Genomic DNA, 14,340 nt, shown 5'->3' with positions numbered 1-14,340 from the left:
ATATATACACCACGTTACTTTCCAAAATCCTAAGGGTTCTGAATTATAAAACACATTTTGCCCCATGAGTTTTGGACAGGGGATTGTGGACCATATACATTGGAAAACAGAAAGCAGGAAGGGAAGAAAAGAACAGAAAAAGGAATAGTTGAGTTCTGTTTTAGCCCTTCCCTGATTTCTTGGGAGATTCGTGCCCTAAGTGTCCACACAGATCCCAATTAATGTAATCATCAATTTTTGTTGAAATTTATTGTCAGTAGTAAAATGCAAACCTCTAGAAACATAATTGTGATTTCTACTCACATATATGGATTTTTTTCATTCATATATATGTGAGTATATTACATTCATATATGTGAATGTTTATTCATTTTTATTTGACTGCCTATAGCCCATATATTTTTTTTTTCCGTAAGTCTGTTGCAAGAGTGTACCCAGCAACATGTCTGTCTTTCCTCTCAACCACTGGTGACTATGATTGCATGGTTCATTGCTTTAAAATAAAAGGCCAACAAATATGTTTGACAGCCAAGTGTACGTTCAATTTTAGCAAACTTGAGTCCAAGAAAATAATCCAACTCATCGTATCTTCCAGATTTAAATTGTAAACATTACACTTAACGCTTCTATGCATTTATTGCAACGTGTTAAGGTCCCGTTAAAGAAACAAGGCAATTAATTGTATCTGTGGTAGGTTTCTAAGCAACACTGCCGGCCAGTCTTCATACCTTTAGCTCTGAAATAATGTCCTACATAAGTAGTCATTCAAACATAAAAGTATGACTAGTTATGTTCATTTAAGTTTTATAAATGTTTTCTCTTCTTTCCTTTTGGATTTCTTTGCCCCAGTCTTCAGTTTAAATATCTCCTGCATTTTCTTGGCCAACTATTGTGTTCTTCCATATGCTGGAGCATACCTCAAACACATTGAGCAATGTTGAAGGGTGATGCAGACGTCTTAACTATCCAGTGCTTATCCAAGACTAACGGCATTTTGCATTTAACCCCATGCTGAAAAAATATATAGCATTCTTAAAAATACTCCATTTTTGACCAACCTAGATTTTTAACGAAATTTAATTATTTATTTACTTAATCATACGGCGTATTATGGTTAGTACATTTTTTAAACATAAGAATCACAGCAATATGAGCAGAGATATTGAAAGATACCGTGGTAGATTTTATTTCTTTGGAGCAGTAGCTGTTTGAGATGGCAAAGCTGATCAGCGATAACTTCGGTGTGTCTTGGTTTTCAGCACAGACTCAAGTGTGCGTGTGGTGGGAATGTCAAGGGGAGACAGAACTTAGACACGTCCTTGACCATCCTGAGTCTCGGTGTCCTTCTCTGTAGGGTGGCAGCAAAGATAGCTCCCTCACAGTGCTAATGGAAGACGGTAGGGGATTAGTCAGACCATGTTCCTGGAGCTCCCCAGCTCTGGTAGCCTCTGCTGAACAGAAATGGCAAAGCAAGCAGGGTCCACATTTTTCAACAATCAGTTAATTTCATCAAATGCCGCCATGTTAACTTTCTTCGCAAATATCATTACTGACATGTCAGTTCTTTCAGACACCTTAAATCAGGTGCTAGAGAGATTTTTTTTTTTTTTTTTTTGAGTAAAGCTTTGTTGGAGGCTTCTAGATGCTTTGGTGTAGGAAAATTGTTTCCATCATGAAATATTTAATATTTCATTCTGTGTGAAAAAGTAAAAAAAAAAAAAATGAGGCTAAGTATTGAAAGCAGAAATCAGGAGTCTGTTGATGAAAAGAAAAGAGAGAAGGAAGAGTGGAAGGTAGGAAGACCAAGGAAAGACATGCCAGTCTGTGGGATCCTCATTAAAATATTCCCGGATGCTTGAGAATTGAAAGAAAAGCCATCCTAGGCAGATTCTAATATTTTAAAATTGCCATTCAATTGCATAAAAGCATAAATTTCCATCTGAATCATTTGGGAGAAAAATATTTAAATACCTTCTATGTTTTGTTCAGAGCTGGTATCTATACAAACCTGTTCCATTACACAGATCCATATTATAGAGATTATATATACAAATATTTTATGACTGATGCATAAAACATGATTTGTTGGGGGGTATAAACTATGGCTTTCTCAGGTATCCCTGATACTTGATTGTTCTGAGTATTGGCTTTCTGACAGGGTTTGGAATGAAGCCATTTTTATTAATTTAGTTATTTTTGCTGATATAAAAGGCCGTCTATCATGTTAATGATGTATCGGTCTGTGGTCCCACCGAACAATAATTACAGAATGTTCCTAATAGTAAATCATTTGTCACAATCACAGCTCAGTACAACAACCTTTTGTTGAGCAGTGGAAGACATTATCTGAATAGCAATACACCTTCAGGTGGACCTATTAGAGGAAACAAACACCCAGCACCCAGAAAACCCTGAGTTTCAAGTCTGGAATGACCTCCCCCAAATCTCAACTCGGGGACGCACACACGTCCTGCTGGATTTTCTGCCGTGTTAGCTTCTCTGATTAGCTAGAACCGAAATATTCTGCTGAGAATGGAACAGACTAGGTTACATAAGAATCTAAGAAACAGAGCCAAAATCCAAATGCAAAAACCCTCTCCTCTAAAAAGATAATCAGAAGTGAGAACATGTTCAAGGTTTTACTAAATTCTCTTTATGTTTAGTAAGAAGTGGACAAGGAAAGGATCAAATACCCTCCCCCTCCCCCCAAAACTGGGATTAATAAGAAGACATCAATACCTAAATTAAGTGAAAGTCACATCAGAATAATGACCAGGAGGTTCTGTAAAGATTCACAACCTGATTTCCGTTATTCTCAAGCAATATTTGTAAATAATAAAAGCAAACATTACTGAGTGTTTCTATGGGCAAGAACTCTTGGTTTTGTTGTAGGTGTTCTTTCTTCTCTCTCTTTCTCTCTTAAATAGATTTTATATTCTGGAGCGGTTTTAAGCTTACAGTGACACTGAGAGGGAGGTACGGAGATTTCTCTCATGCCCCATCACACACACGCAGAGCCTCACCCACGCCCAACATCCTCCACGTCTGTTACAAGTGAGGAATCTACACTGACATGTCATCATCACCTGGAGTGCGCGGTTTATTTACATCAGGAACTCTTTTAAGCACTTAATATGCATTCATTCCTTCCACAGTTTGAAAAACTTTGAGATGAGCTCCATTTTAGCAATGAGGAGGCTCAGAAGAATTAAGTCAGCTATAAACTGTGGAGGGGTACAAAAAGGGGACGGATTTCTGGGGGTTTGCCAATTTCAAACCCTAACCCATCTGATTAACCACTACTCACTATCGAGGTACCACAGAGAAATAAATGGGCATCTTGTGTCCACACCCAGACATTTATTGACTTTTGCCAAAGTGATGTCAGCCATGCTTGTTGGGCAATAGTACCCTTGTTTCATAGATAAAGTAACCAAGCCTTAGCGGAAGGAATGCCAGGATTTCAATCAAGGTCCTTCAACATTAACCTGCACTATGTCACACTGCCACTGGCCCCATATTCTGCAGGAAAAACTGCCATGCGTCTGTTGACAAGTGGTCACATCATGGCCAGCTTTGCTCCAGTGACTGTGGTTTTTATAACGTTGCTACCCAAACCAGGGATCCATGGATTTTATTTTAAAAAGAACTTCACTCAAAAAATATAGAGGTCTATTTTTTATTTTTCTAAATACGTGGATTCTTGGTTAGAAATTTTATGGAGAATGGAATGGAATGAGTGTCTACACAGAAGGAGATTCTAAAATGCTTGTTCAATAAGCCCAGTGATTTGAAAATAACCTCAAAACCAATTAAAATGTGAAGGGTTGGGGAGCGGGGAGCCCTGGCTGTGAAATGCTTCTAAAAGACCACGTAACACAACAATGGAAATTGTTCTGGAAGTGTATGTAGAGGGAGATGGTGAGGGCTGCAAAGCTCACGCTTTCCAATTTTCTTTGGGTTTTACAAAGCCTCAAATAGACCTCTTTTCCCCAAAAGTGAATTTGCAAGTTAGCCCTAAATGGAATAATTTGTGCCCTCTCCCTTCAGATTCTTACCATGTCTTTTGTTATGTAAAATACTTGAGGGCTCAGCAGGCATGTCAGGCTTGAATTTCTAGATGAAACCCCAAAGAATGAAATATATTGGTAAAATGCATATTCCTATAGATTTTTGACAGCCACTGGCAACAATGAGGAAGTCCTTGGCTGAAGCTTGAAAGCAGGTACCAGAGGACGCCAGAGGATCAGAAAGATGTTTTTTGCCAAGTCTTTGCGTCCCTTTATCCTCCTGTTCACCAGACCGCCAGCCTGCACAATTTAGAGCATCTTCTCCCAGGAACCCAGTGCAAACACACAGGCATCCTTGACATGAATGCTTTTCCAAAGGGGAGAAAGTTCCTTAAAAAAAGAAAAGAAAAAAAAAAAATCAAATGGCTTCCTCTTGCCCCAACCCCGCTGTTCCCTACCCCTATGTTCTGTCCAGAAGAAAAATCCCTCAGCCGCAATGGTTGTTTTTATTAAATTCTCCTCAATAAAAAGCTCAGGCAGGATTTATTAGGTACTCAGGGCGGACGTTTAGTATTTCGCCAGTTATTAAGTGAAAATCAATAGAAAGCAAAGAAAATGGAAGTCACCGCACTGTTAGCACACCGTTGCCATCCAGATATTATGTCGGCTGTCCCGTAGATTCATGACAGACGAAAGAGGCCGGGAGAGAACTTTCTGCTTACATTGCACGCGCCAAAGTGGGGTTATTCATTAGAGCAGGCAGCCGGCCAGATGGATTTCCAGTTCAGTTTTACCATTTATCTTTAAAACGCCTGTATCGAGTGAGAAAGAACACTGATATTATGTGATATCAATGGCAGGTTTATGTATCTAAATCAGGATTTATTGTTATTTTGTTCCAAAGACCTTTTTTTCTCAAGAAATACCATTTCACTGGAAGAAAATAATAGCTAAAACCTTGTCAAAGATAACCTTTCATGCTGTCCGGACGCCACTAGCTGTAAAACAAATAGAACCCCGTATATAAATAGTTTTAACCACATCCTTACAAATCACTTCTTCTGAATCTGTTTTTCCCATTTCAATATGTGTGTGTTTGTTGTTGTTGTTGTTTTAAAAAGGCAGCAAACACGATTTTTGATCATTTGATGTTTCCTTTGCCGGGAGTTTAAGTTTAAATCATGTTAGCAATTGTTTGAATTGTGTTTAAAAGCTTCCGCTGTTTTATGTTTTTCTGTGGAATGCTACTTTTTCAAAAAGCATTCTTTTTTGAAAAGCAAAGTGGTCTGCTGTTTTTTTTTTCTTTTCTTCTCCTTCCTTAGAATAAGCTTTCGAGTCAAAAACACTGATTGCTTTTTTTTTTTTTTTTCCCTAGCTATTTCAGAGTCTTCAGACGTAGAGATGTGTTTTCCTTTCACTTCAATGGACTTTTTCCATAGCTTCTCCCATTTTTGATTCCTTCCCATCTAAAGGCCAGATTCCAGCCGACCCGATCAGGTCAGATCTTCTGTTTGTCCTGCAAAGTAACTAAGATGGTCAAATGCTGGGGTGAACCACTGCACCCTCTTTAAAAATTGCTCTGAAGAAAGTGTACATACAATCTATGCATTTGTAAAATGTCATTAGTGGTAATATTATGGTGGGGAGGAAAATCTTACACCTGGGTTTTGGTTGAAGCTGCTGTTAATAGGAACCTGGGAATATATTTTTCAGCTCCCTTATTTTCACTCATTTTTTTCCTTTATGTTTGGGAAAAGAGACTGTAAATTTAGCTTTATGTGGACCAATATTAGATAATAGCCAAATACAGATGGTTATTTACAGATCAAAATTCACTTAAATGACACCAACTTAGAACAATTCTCTAAACATCAACTGAAATTTTTGCTCCTGCTGAACAAAAGTGATGTTATATTGCACAATAAAAAAGTATAAAATGGATTTTGAAAATTTTCTTACTAATATCCTTCTTTATCGAACCAGGTAAATTTGCCAAATTTTACCAGAAATCCCTTCTCGTACTTCCTATTTAGACACGGGCACCCGATTTTCTTTTTTTTAAATGTGTTGGCACATAGATGGTATCTTCAAATAAAGACATGGGAGGACCTTTCAACTCTTCCTGCTTCTTGAGAAAGGTCATTCTTAACTTTTCCTGTATGTATACACTTCTGTATCTACTTTCATGTCCGTACCTGGACCTGCCGGTGGGGAGGTGATACAGGGCAGTGCGGTTTAGAAGTGCACTTTGGAAGTACGTTGCATCAGTTCAAATCCCAGCTCTGTGATTTGGCCAAGTTGTTATAGTCCTGTATCTCAATTTTCTTGTCTGTATAATGAGGATAATAATCATAGTGATTTCTTACCAGGAGTAAATGGATCAATATACGTAAAGTTCAGAGAGCATTGCAGGCTCATATTAAATCCTCTGAATGTACAAAATCCAGAACATAAAGTTTCCCATTTTAACACTTTAGTTTTTAACAAAATAGAATGTAGTCTCACTGGGGACCCAATGAATCCTTCATTTTCCTATTTATTCATGGATTTGGACACTGCAAATAAGACCTAAAATCTTAAGTTTCAGTCGTAATGAGAATCCCACTTAATGAAAAGTTTGTATTAAATAAATTTGCTTTATAAGAAGCTTTTTTGTGGTATCAAAAACAACAGCCATAATAATAATAGTCTATGAGGATAACTAAAATATTGATGTATTAATAGCTGTCATGATACAGTAGTCATGAAGCTTAAGGTCTGAGTGGGGACCTAATTATAGACAGCGTCTTAATTCGTTGAAAACAATGTCTGCTTATTTCATTATCTAACAATTAACATCAGTAACACAGGCAGCTGAGAAAGCAATGATACTGCTAATGAACATGACTTGGGCAGTCAGAAAACGAAACATTAGAGCCAAGAAAAATCAAAGTCGATGACTCGGATGCCTTGCCTGCGTGCATCGTATCAGTTGAAGACTTGCCAAGGCTGCCTGAATTCGACTTTGACTTTGCAGAGTTAGCCCCCAGCCTTTCATCGTGCCTCTCCTCTCTGAACCTTAGGTTTCTTAACTGTAGAGAGGGTGTTCTACGCCCTCTTTATCCCCACTCCGGTTGAGAGCTGAAGAAATAGAGCTGAAAGCACTTATTAAAAGAAAACAACCCTTTAGATAGTCAGGCTGGGGGGGAAATTGGTACAATTTGAAAACACAGTGATGTTATGAAAGGGTAACTCTTGTCTGCTTTCATGCCCGTCCCTGGGTGCTCCACATTCTTTGGACAAAATTGCGTGGGTGTGACCCACAGGGAGTTTTGCAGGGTTAGTGCTGCGATCAGGCTGCCTGAACTCGCACACACGCTTCCTCTTAATATTTGCAAGACCCGAGCTAGTGAGTAACCTCTCTCTGACTCGGGCTCTTCATTTGCCCTGGTGAGACAACCGGTAGTCCCCACTTATGTACTCAGTGAGATGAACAGTACTTACTTATGTAGCAAGTGAGATTATACATATAAAGTACATAGAGTGGCACCTGGTAAATACTCAATGGATACTTTGGTTATGATTTGCTCTCTAAAGGAACAATATGATACTGTTCAATATTCTGATAAGCCCCTGACATCACTGAGCCCATGGATGATCAGGGAACTCAGATGAGCACCCAGGCAACTTCCATATGGTGGGATATTGGAAAGGACAGTCTGACTGTTCTTTAAGGCATGGGGTGGAGATAGGAAAGACTTCCCTACGGAAGTGATAGCTAAGCTGAAAAATCTAATCAAGTTGTAAGATAGTGATCTCCTAACCAGTGTAGACCTGTGATGTCCAAATGGATTCTCTGCTCAGCTGGGATGGTCCAGAGCTGCACTTTCTAACATGGTGACTGCTAGTCACGCACCATGATGACTGAGTGATGAAACGTGTTTAGTGCACACAAAAAAGTAAGTTTTTAGTGTTACTTAATTTTCTTTTTTTTAGTTACAATATTTTTTAAAAATTTTAGTGCAATGTAGTTGACTTACAATGTTAGTTTCAGGTGTACAGCAAAGTGATTCAGTTGTACATGTACATACATACACATATTTTCTTTTCAGAGTCTTTTCCATTATAGACTATTACAAGAAGTTGGATATAGTTCCCTGTACTATACAGTAGGTCCTTACTGTTCATCTATTTTATATATAGTAATGTGTGTCGTTAATCCCCAACTCCTAATGTATCCCTTTCCTAGTTACAGTTTAAAAAGCCTAGTGGCTGATGTACTGGGCTACACAGCTCCAGAGGAAAAACATCCGTGAAGATCCAGACGCGAGGGAGTTCTTACACATTGAAGACCTGATATTTTGAAGAGCCGATTCATGAACAATGCCTTTTGGAAATTAGCAGAGACAATGCGTGGCTTACTGAAAAGTTCAGGCTTTTACCGAGGGCCATGGAAAGCCATTGGATGACAATAAAAAAGAGACAGACAGGATCAGACTTGCATTTTAGTAAAACCACTTTGATTGCAGTTATAATAATAGCTAAGACTTTGAGCATTTTAGCGTTTACAGGCTTTTCTGATAACCCGACCTCCTTTCATCTTCCACTCAACTCTATGAGATGTATCTATAACATCTCCTTTTATAGATCTTGTCTTCAACTCGGCAACTTATGCTCATATTACTACACCCTCATGGAAGATGGACTTGATCAAAGTAAAACATTCACACGATGTTTGTGCACAGCTTCACGTGTGAGAATGTTTCACGGATCAGTTTGGACATGCCACCAGGTTATTTCCAAAGAAATGTTGAAGAACCTTTATTCTAAATGTGACCTACAGTGGAGGTGCAAATCCCTCCGGCCGGGGTCCCCGTGGGCTGCCCACCCCTCCTGGCACATGACTTCTCTTCTCCAGCAGCGGGTGGTGATGGCACTGTGCTTGCCCGTGCACACGGGAGCCGTGACGAGGATGAGCAGCCGTGCCCTGCTTCAGGAGGACTTCCTTGCACTCACACATCCACCGTTATCCATCTTCTCCTCCCAGACAAGTTGGAGAGAGGACCCACCCTAGCTAGACAAGGCTACCCACCGCCATATGCTGGCAGCCCGTGGGTGCTGACCTGACTCTCCATGGCAGGTCTGAGAAGATGAAAGATGACACCCTCCCAAATGGCAATGGAAGGAGCACGGCCACCCCAGGCTGCAAGCAGCCCTCCTTCCCATCACACACACACACACACACACACACACACACTTGCACACGTGTAATTTTCATCCAGCAATTCTCTCAAACTATTTCAAAAAAAAAAAAGAAAACTAACGTCAAGTTTTATTATATCAAATCATTTTCTCTCTCTTTTTAAGGAGGATTATTAATAAAATCACACTTCCTTGGAAAAAAAAAAAAAAGAGAGAGACCAGGAATGTAAATGCTGTACTAATTTAATTACACACTGGCTCTGTAAGACACTAATGTAAATATTCTGGTGAGGAGACCTAAGACACTTGAAGTAATTACTTAAGGACTCCCTTTCAAAGAATCTCTCCCTTTTTTATTAAATGCCTTTTAACATTAGCACTTTCTTCCTGACAAATTAAATGAAATTTCATTACTCTCCCTGACTTAATGGCATGAGGCTCCTGCCGAGGTGTGAGTTAACCCTCCCCGGACAGCTGACAAGGGCTCCTATGTTCAGTCAAAACGCTGCCGTCCTAACACACAAGAGAAAGGCAGCCTCGAAGAATCCTTTGTGTTTTTAACCAGAGTGTCCAGAATCCCTTTTTTTCCAGCCATGATCCTTACAGAAATCTAAGAAACCCATTGCATTGATGTATTGCAGCATCCTCAAGTTCATAGCAAAATAAATACGTAAATAAAACAAAAATAGTTTCATCAGTTGAGACCCTCATGATGGCCACATCAAGGACAATAACAATAGCAAACAGTTATATATCAAGTAGCTCCCAAGATCCACCTCTTTGAACTCATTTAAGTCTTCCTAAAAACACCATAAGGTAAATCCAGGTTTCCCCACTATCTGAACGTAGAGTGATCCTATGAAATGATGTAACTGAAATGATGTAAACTGAAGAAGCAGTTACCTAAGGACACAACTTGCTAAGGGATGCACAAAAATAAATGGAGATAAAACACAGACGCTCAGAGACACAGTGAGAAGCTACAGCAGGCGTGATGCTCAGACGCGACTGGCAGTGCCATTCCCTCTAATCGGGGTGGGGGCAGCTGTAGAGGGGCTCTCTGCAAAACCAATGCAGAACACTAGTTTCCCTCTTCGCCTTTTTTTTTTTCTTCCCTAAAAGCAAAAATTCTCTTTAAATTTCTTTCAGTTGCGAAAATAGATACGAATGTGAGGTCTTCCTTCCAAGTGAGATGCTGTAAAGCTCAGAAATCGGGGAATACCAGGACTGTTAATATCCCCACTCTCTGTGCAGGAAATTAACGTACAGAGCGGTTAAGCAATTGACCCAGGGTCACGTTGCTAATAAGCAGCAGAACTGGGATTCAGCCCAATTGTGCAGCCATTATCACACACTTTCGCACATACAGTCATGGAATCCTCAATCCTGGACCGACCCAGAATTATTACCATATCCTTTTCTACATTTGTGCAAATTGGGAATCGGACATTACACAGCAAGCGAAAGATCCTGCGTCCTGTCTCTCTCCGAGATCTTGTCCCAGCCATGTCTTCAAAACAACTCAGCTTCAAAATTAAGGTTCCAAAAGGTGGGTCCTGAAAAAAAAAATGTATTTCTAGACCTGCTTTATTAAACCTATTAAGGAAAAAAAAATGTAATTTAATTCTGAAAGCGAATAAAGGAACCATTACTGATAAGATTGAATTTATTTTTAATATCATAGGAATCAAGTTATAAAATTACAGCAAAATTCCAGAATGACTACTCAGGAATGATGGGGCTGCGGTCCTTTTCCTGCAGGTCCTGACATGAACCAAGAGTAAATTCATCTTCACTTTTGTTAAAATAGTCAAGTAAACTTTTATAAAACAAGCCCTACCAAAATTGTTCTGTTTGGAGAGAGAAGGTGTGGTTGAGAATATTCCAGACAGAGAATATTGAGATAAACTTGACACTAATGAGAATGGCTTGGGATCTCTTTACCTAAACTGGCATCCTGGCATTTTTTTGTTTTGCTATCTTTTTCAGAAGCAATGGTCATTTTTTCTGCCCATCGAGCTTTACCTCTAACATTTTTCAAGACTTACTTGTTACTCCTTGCTTAGACCTGCCTTTCCTTCTCACTCTTACCTGGGTTTCACTTTATCCTATTTCCCACGGCTTCCATACGTTCTGAGGTCTGCGCGGCACAGATTGACGATGAAAGCGTGTTCTATTCGGTCAACTTTGAATTTCAAGAGACAAGGCCAACTTTTAATGGGAATGCGCTATAGCTTTGTTTGCCTTTTCTCTATGTGATATTTCTCTTTGGCTGAAAGTTGTTTTCCCTAAGCACAAGCCCTTTTCCTGTCCATGTCACCAGTAGCCCGAACTTCCCCATGTCATGTTCCATCTTCCCAAAGAGTGTCCTCTCTGAGACCTCAGGCCATGTGGAAGAAAAATAATCAGCTCAGAGTTCAGAAGACAAATGTTGCGAGGGGATTTTTTTTTCCCCTCCTCTTGGTTATTCTTAAACATATGTAGTTTTAAGGATCAGTATGTCAGTGTTTTGAAAGAGGCAAAGACTTGAATTTATTTTGGTGCAGCTATCAGATTTTGAGGAGCTGGATCATTTGTTTTCCTCTTGTGAGGTCCAGGTAAAAGTTCATCCCCTCCATGGCCGGGTGCTTCTGACAAACAAAAATCAAGGACCCCAAATAAGTATTTTATCTAAAAAATGTGAACTATCCCAAAACAAACATGAAAAAGCACAGCTGCCAGATTCCACAAGTGAAAAAAAAAAACAAGAGTTGAAGGTTGAGACAGCTCGGGATCTGCGTGGGGAGGAATGGGTGAAGTTTGGCCAGCTGCCCTTAAGGCCTTCAGGGACACTCAATCCAATTGCCGTGTCTTAGCGGATGTGAATTTCAAGGTTACACCTGGGTGTTCAAGGGCAGGACCAAGTGTAATCGGCACTTAGATCATAGATTAATCTTATTTGCCATCTATTAGGTTTGATTCCACTTCCCTCTCTCCCTCCCTAAAGCCAGGATTATTGTGATAGTTTAAGATAATGGATTCTAACGGAAGAAAGGTCACGCAGGCATGGAGATTTGGAACCTTAAGATAATATGATTAATCTAAAAGCTGCTTTCTCAAAGGGGAGGGCCGCACTTTTCATATGTCTAATTGAGAGAGGAGAGCCGAAGACCAAGAGCGAGCCCGGAAGAGGGAGCCCAGAGGAACGGAGTCCTTGTCAACAACTGCAATTAATTATCATTGTCAGGATGATCTTTCATTAGTTTTAGCACTAATAAGATAGGTTTGCCTCATGCCCGAAGCTGATAAAACCTCATTGGCAGTGTCGATAAGATTATGTCAGCATGGAGAGGCGTCCGTGGACTTCTTCACCTGATTTTCTTTTTCTAATTTTCCAAAACTAAATGACTCCGTGGCTATTGCTGGAAGATACTACCTCTGGGGGGTTGGGACCCCGAGATGCAGGAGAAGTCTTTTAACACAGCGGTTGGCATAATCTAAGCAATAAGTAAATGTGAACCGTGGTAATAAATGCTACAAACACAGGAGTGTGTGGCGTATATTTTAAGGTATGCAGTTTACTCCTATCCCTTTTAGATGGCTCCAGATAACCCTCACCACCCAATGTGGAGAGACTCGGAGAAAGAAATTAGGGATGGTCATATTTATTTATGAATCATGGTGAATCAAGTTTCCAGGCTTTCAAACAAGAGAACATTAGTCTTGGTCCATCTGCCAAAAACTTGGAACTTAAACGTGGGTTCTCTGCGATCTTACTTTTTTTCTGTTCTTCTAGGAGAGAATCTGTTTTGTTTGACTGTTTAGTTATTGTTCCTGCTAAGTAGATCTCATCATTGTAGCTCACTGTTCTTTTGGGGTTATTTAAATGTATAGAAATATTTGCGTATCTTTCTGCTTTACACATAGTTTGCTTGATATACGCATTATAATGTGTTATTTACATATATGATCTAACACCATATCCATTAAATTCAACTTATTCTGCTTTTCTCATTTGTTTTAATTAAATAAAAAATGTGCCATTAAGCTATTTAAGGCCAACAACAGAGGAGCGGAATAGTCCTTGATCGCAGCTGACTCCCTCCTGAGGGCTTGGATTTGTAGCCTTAGGGGAGGTGATAGGAGATTTTTAATTCGTAATTTGTAATTTCATAAACAGGTTGTTCCTTTGAACCAACGGAGCTCCCTTGATTCATTCACAAGGAATAAAAGCAGGCCAGGCGGTATTTCCTTAACCAAGATGACAGAACGGAACAGAGAGGTGGCCATTCCTGGACAGAGAGGAGCCAACGCAAGGAAGACGCACAGGGTGCAACGCGGTTAGGATGTGAGCTATGATTGCTTCATACGGCTTGTGAGATAATTATAAGATGTCCATCATCATCCGCTGAGATTCTCAAGACGCCGCACGGTATTAATGCTGTATGAAATGATTACTTCTCAATATAAACCGTGCGGCCTCACCTGAGAACCAGCTGCACCATGAGTGGAAATGCTTGTGCTCAGATCAGACGACCAGACAGCAGCTTCAGGATGCAGAACAGAGATGCTAGAACAAATTGATGTTGAGCGTACGGGAAAGTAAAACACAGCCCTCTAGGGGGAAACTTCCTTTTTCTGAAATTTTAAAACTTCTCATTAAGTAATGCTGTAATTCATTGACGTCCCAACTTGAAAATGTAATAGTTCACTAATTCATTCTGTAGTTGGGGTCAGTGGTGGAGGTGGATGGAGAAAAAAAAAAATGTACTTGTAATCTCTGGAACAACAACAAAAAATTATTTTTCATCCCTAAAAGTAAATTTGTATTTAAAAATACATACTTTCAAAGATGTATAAAATGGAGCATTTGGGAGTCTAAAAATGCAAAATGTGCGGATTCAAATGCTGACTCAGAGAAAGCAGTCAATTCCTGACCTTTTGTTTAAACAGGTTGAGATTGAACTGTTCAGGGTTCGCTTGTGATGTCAGTTCTGCAATGTTTTGTTCCATTTCCACGTGTAATCATTGGAAAGAGGAAGAAATAATGTGGGCCCTGTCCTGTTCCCTGTTTCAGAGTGACCATCAAGACAAAAATGAAACAGCTTTATGTGTTCTGAGCTGGAGGATTCCAGGAGAGCTGGTCGGACTCTGGTCTTAATCCTTCCTA

At 39.7% G+C, this 14,340-nt stretch overlaps 1 long non-coding RNA gene across 3 annotated transcripts; it reads right to left on the bottom strand.

The window, feature by feature from the left end:
• Positions 1-1,061: 1,061 nt before the first annotated feature.
• LOC123619085 (uncharacterized) lies at positions 1,062-11,593 on the bottom strand. 3 transcript variants are annotated; one of them, XR_012502676.1, is made up of 5 exons: positions 11,283-11,587; positions 10,645-10,747; positions 4,642-4,822; positions 4,059-4,400; positions 1,062-1,694 (listed from the first exon to the last, which is right to left on the bottom strand). It is a non-coding gene; the product is annotated as an uncharacterized LOC123619085 (long non-coding RNA). The 3 variants fall into 3 exon arrangements; XR_006727623.2 differs by lacking the exon at positions 1,062-1,694 and adding an exon at positions 6,206-6,339 and having other exon boundaries at positions 1,703-4,400; positions 11,283-11,593; XR_006727622.2 differs by lacking the exon at positions 1,062-1,694 and having other exon boundaries at positions 1,703-4,400; positions 11,283-11,586.
• Between the last annotated feature and the right edge of the window lie 2,747 nt (positions 11,594-14,340).

Source organism: Camelus bactrianus, chromosome 27, assembly GCF_048773025.1.
Source record: "Camelus bactrianus isolate YW-2024 breed Bactrian camel chromosome 27, ASM4877302v1, whole genome shotgun sequence".
Classification (NCBI taxonomy): Eukaryota; Metazoa; Chordata; class Mammalia; order Artiodactyla; family Camelidae; genus Camelus; species Camelus bactrianus.
The sequence above is the reverse complement of the archived record's forward strand: the minus strand, read 5'-3'. Positions and strand labels throughout refer to the sequence as shown.